Here is a 5,497-nt window from a genome sequence, read left to right as displayed (position 1 = left end):
CTTGTGCTACGCGTGATCATTGGCTGTCTCTGACTGGGACCTATCACAGTTGCTCATCAGGAAATGTTTCTATGATTTCTTACTTGGTCACAATGCTTTCGTCTGCTTCCAGCCTTGAAAGGTGATTTGCTACTTTGTTCTCAATCCATTTTCTATCCTTGGTCTCCAAGTCCAGCTCTTATAACTAGAGGATCCACCTTATCAACTTTAGTTTGGCATCCTTCTTTGAGATAAAATTTTTTATGGCTAAGTGATCTATGTAAACAATCACTTTTGATCTGTGTAAACAATCACTTTTGTGCCAACCAAATGGGCTATGAATTTGTCAGATGCAAAAACAATTGCTAGTAACTCTTTTTCAGTGGTATTCTAATTGATCTTAGCATTGGCTAGAGTTTTACTAGCATAAGAAATGGAATGAAAAATTTTATTCTTCCTTTGTCCTAACACTGCTCCAACAGAGTGGTCACTGGCATCGCACATCAACTCAAAAGGTAAGCTCCAATCTGATGCTATAACAACTGGTGCTATAACAAAAGCTTTTTTAAATTCAATAAAAGCCTTTAAACAATGCTCATTAAAATATACAGGCCTGTCATGCTCCAGTAGCTGACATAAGGGTTTTGATATTTTGGAAAAATCCATAATGAATCTCTACAAAATCCTGCATGTCCCAAGAAACTCCTAATGTCTTTTCTAAATACTCTGTCTCTTCGCAACTTTTAAGCACATTTTCTAGATTATGCAAACAATTATCATAAGTCTCCTAAAAAATTGAGAAGTCATCCATGAATACCTTAAGTGTTTGCTTCACCATATCTGAAAAAATGAACATCATACACCTCCGGAATGTTGCTAGAGCATTGCACAAACCAAAGGGCATTCTTCTAAAAGCAAAGGTTCTATAAGGAAAAGTGAATGTCATCTACTCTTGATCCTTTAGTGCCATAGCAATTTGATTGTAGTCTGAATACCCATCCACGAAATAGTAGTACTCCTTTCTAGTAAGTCTGTCCAGAATCTGATATATGAAAGGTAATGGAAAATGATCATTCCTTGTGGCTTTGTTTAGCTTTCTATAATCCATGCAAACTCTCCATCTAGTCACTGTTCTTGTGGGGATGAAATCATTATTCTCATTCGCTACAACTCTCACTCCACCTTTCTTTAGAATATATTGTATTAGACTCACCCAAGAGTTATCAGAAATTGGGTAGATGATCCCAGCATCAAGCCATTTGATAATCTCTTTCTTCACAACTTCCTTCATGATGGGATTTAATCTTCTTTTCTACTGTACCGAGTTGCTGTAGTAATCCTCCAACAGGATCTTGTGCATACATATAGAGGGGCTAATTTCTTTGATATCTAACATGGTCCATCCAATGGCCTTCTTGTATCTCCTGAACACTTCCACCAAGCTCTTCTCTTAATTTGTATTCAAAGAAGATGAAATTATGATAGGTAATGTGTTATTGTCACCAAGATAAACATATTTTAGATGTGAAGGTAAAAGTTTTAATTCTAAACAGGAGGCAATTCAATAGATGGTACAATAGGTTTCACTTCCCTGTTTGAAAGACCTAGAGACTCAAAATGTCTGTCAGTCGTAACAGGTTGCTTCTCTCCTAACCATGCTATATGCACTGCTGCAACATCTTCATTTTCAAGTTCCTCAAACGTGGCAACCTTGATTTCTTCACTGCTGCAGTAATTATTCAAGTTGTCTGTGACAACAAGCTCCACAGTACTGACAAAATGGCAATCTTTGACCTCATTGGACTCTTCATTGGTTTCAGTACATTAAAGGTAACTTGCTAATCGTTAACCCTCATGGTCAGTTCTCCTTTTTTAACCTCAACTAAAGTCTTTCCTATGGCTAAAAAGGGTTTGCCTAGAATAATTGGTTTTTTTTTATTTGCGTCAAAGTCCAACAATATGAAATCCATTAGAAAATTGAATTTATCCACTTTAAGCAGCACATCTTCAATCTTGCCTTCAGGATAAGCATGAGATCTGTTAGTAAGTTGCAATTTCACTGTGGTTGGTCTGACTTCTTTAACTCTCAATTTCTTGAACACTAATAATGGCATAAGATTGATACTTGCCCCAAAATCACAAAGTGCCTTACCACTGTATTTAGTTCCCATGCAGTAAAGAATTGTGAAACTTCCTGGATCCTTTAACTTCTGAGGTATTTTGCTCTGCACCATATGGTTGCATTCCTATGTTAAAGCAACTGTTTCGAATTCTCCAAGCCTCATTTTTCTTGCCAATATATCTTTAAAAACTTCACATAATTTGGCATTTGTTCTAATGCTTCTACAAAAGAAATGTTGATATGCAGTTATTTCAACACATCCAAGAATTTGCTGAATTGTTTGTCTAGCTTTGCTTCTAAAATCTTTGAGGGAAGGGTGGTGGATGTCTAAACTGTTGTGCTGCAGTACAATATACAAACTGCTTTTCTTTTTCTCTACTCGGTATGTTGTTTTTGGCGCTGCAAAATTGTGTTGATTTACATTCTGAAAAGTGGAAGACTGTGACTCCTCCTTTACTTGAGTGTCTTCTTGGCCTTTGATGGACTCAATTATTCTCTTTAGTACCATAGTTGGAGTTTAAACATCTTTTCTAAGTCTCAAGTTGATCACCTTATAGTGTTATTTTCCCTCTCTTCTTGGATCTTCTGTATTGTTAAGAAAACTTTTCTGAGGTTTATTACTTAATACTGTAGCAAGTTGTCCAATTTGATTTTCTAAATTTCTCAATGATATAGCCCGACTTTGGATAACTGATTCATTATTCACAATATACTCTTTAATTAGGGTTTTAAGAGAACTAAATTGATCATTACTGATGTTTCTTTGCCCTTGATTTTGCTAATGAAAACCAGGTGGTTGAGTAGGTCTGTTCTGTTCACTGGATGCTGCAACATATTGATTCTAATTGCTCTAAGAGAACTTTGAGTGTTGTCTCCATCCAAGGTTATAGGTGTTTGAATATGAATTGCTCTGATTTGGTCTATTGAAGTTGCCCACATAATTAACTGAAGTCGGATTTCCAGGACAATTATCTTATAGATTCTCCTCTCCACAATAAACACATAAAACTTCAGCAACTTGGTTAACTATTGTTAGAGCAGTGATCATAGCTTTTACCATATTTGTCAATGAGGTTACTTAGGCTGACAATGTTGTAAATGCATCCACATTGTGCACTCCTGCTGCTCGTCATATTGCGACTTGTCTAGTTGATGGCCATTGATAGTTATTATTAGCAATTCTCTCTAAAATTTCATAAGCTTCATTATAAGATTTAGACAATAAAGCTCTATTTGCTGAAGCATTTACCATCAATTTAGTGCTTGGGTTCAACCCCACTGTAGAAAGTTTCCAATTGCATGCGACAAGGAATATCATGGTGAGGGCATCTCTTAAGTAACTCCTTAAATCTTTATCATGCATCTTCCAAGCTTTCATCTTCAAATTGATGGAAGGATATGATCTCATTCCTCAATTTTGCATTTTTGGCTGGGGGAAAATACTTCATTAAAAATTTACATTAAATTGTTCTTGGAGGTGAGTGATGCTTTCAAAATTGCTGGATCATCACAGGATCCATTGAAATTCAGACATTTCTCGTATTCTTTAAGAGATCAAGAAGGGGCATGGTGATGGAATCTGGTGGTAAAGAATTCAACCGTGCCCTTGCTTGATCTCTTAAACAAACTATAGTCAGGTAAAGATGAGGATCTTTTGACGGCAATCCATTGAATTGCCCTTCTGTTTGCAACATCTGAAACTTGAGTTCAAAATTAGTAGCTTGCACTTCAGGTCTAACTATTCTAGGATTTAAACTTGAGGTGTTGACACGACATAGTCTTTAATGGCTCTGTCTCTATCATTTGCCATGTAGATAATATTGTTGTTTCATGGTTGTCCCTGAATATTATGCCCATTCTGACCTTTTTGACCATTGATTGGTTGTCTTTCTCCGTGAGGATTCAAGTTTCCTGTATCTTGCAAATCATTCATGTCTACAGCAACTCTTAAATTTCTATTCTTTTTTCTCAATCTCCTTACAATTCTTTCAATCTCTAGATTAAATTGGAATTCAACAGGTTTGTATTTGTGCAGGCAAGGGTTGCTAGAGCAATTTTGCAAAAATAGTAAACAAATAAAAGAAGATTAAAATTTTGCACCACTAAAATTGATCTCACAAATCACAATAAGCATCAATCCCCGACAACAGCGCCAAAATTTTTTTGTAGGTTTTCTAATGTTATTGGTGTCAATGTGCAACTGTACACAACAAATAATATAATGATAAGTATTCAAGATCGTCTCCAGAAGGATTGTAATATTAGGAATTGCTACAACAATTTTATCAATGTAATTTTTATTCTAAATTATAATTAAAATAAATTGTTAAACTGATGAACTAATTAAGATAAAAAAATGCAATAAAGTAAATTATCACAGTAAATATAACAATGTGACCAAGAGGAATGGAGTAGGTAAGTGATTAAACTCACTTAATAGTTTTTACTATTTTTCTAATGTTTGGCTCGGTTGCTACAACATCTGCTACAAAATGCAATAATGTAAGGTAATTAGATCCTTATGTATCCTCAGCTATCGCATGTTGGATGTCTTCTACCAAAATGCAACTTAATAGTGACCAATTGTTATGCTAACATAAGATATAGCATTACACATTTTAGATTCTAATTACCCTACAAGGTGAATCTTTATATCTAATTCATCACTAATTTTAGACTAAACATGCCCCTTTTTGAATCAAGTTAAACCAACTCAGGAAATCCAATCTAAAACCAAGTATTGTTATGATATGTTCCACTAAGACATTCCTTTTTTAGGCCCTACCTTAGCTAGTATCACTAAATGGGTGGTCAACTGAAATAGTGAATTGAAATAAGTATTATCAAAACAACTTACCATAGCAAACATGCAGTAACACAGAATACCAGTCAATTAACCATCAAGTTTGTTCATTACTCAACCATGAGTAAATTTAGTTCATAATCTACAATAAAACAAGAATCAAAATAGTTTCAGCCATCAAACACTCCATCATAATGAGAGAAAAATAAGAGAACAAGAAATAAGAGTTAAGATCCGCTTGATGTTCTTCCAGAATCCTTTGTTGTCGTCCTCAATTCTATCTCTTAATCTTTATTTTCTTTTCTTTTGTTTCTCTATTCTTTTTCTCTAATGACGGCCTCCCCTTTTTTCTTTGCTTGTGTGCTCTTTTTATAGCTTAGAATTAGGGCAAGTGGTAGCCTAGAGCTCACACTTTCCAGTTCAGAAAACTCCAGACCACAATCTTCTAAGTATCTCGTGCAACATCTTCTCTATCGTTGCCCTAGGATTGCTATAGCAACAGTGCTACAGCATTGGCTTCAACATCTGCACTGTTTCAGTCTTGTTTCAATTCTTCTATAACCATTCTCTTTCCTTATCCTTACAAGCCTATT

General features: G+C 35.1%; 1 non-coding gene across 1 annotated transcript; it reads left to right on the top strand.

The window, feature by feature from the left end:
• Positions 1-3,412: 3,412 nt before the first annotated feature.
• LOC112499478 (small nucleolar RNA R71) lies at positions 3,413-3,519 on the top strand. Its single transcript, XR_003067071.2, has one exon. It is a non-coding gene; the product is annotated as a small nucleolar RNA R71 (small nucleolar RNA).
• Positions 3,520-5,497: the final 1,978 nt, after the last annotated feature.

Source organism: Citrus sinensis, chromosome 8, assembly GCF_022201045.2.
Source record: "Citrus sinensis cultivar Valencia sweet orange chromosome 8, DVS_A1.0, whole genome shotgun sequence".
In the NCBI taxonomy this organism is placed as follows: Eukaryota; Viridiplantae; Streptophyta; class Magnoliopsida; order Sapindales; family Rutaceae; genus Citrus; species Citrus sinensis.
Note: the sequence above shows the minus strand (reverse complement) of the source record. Positions and strands in the feature narration are given on the sequence as shown.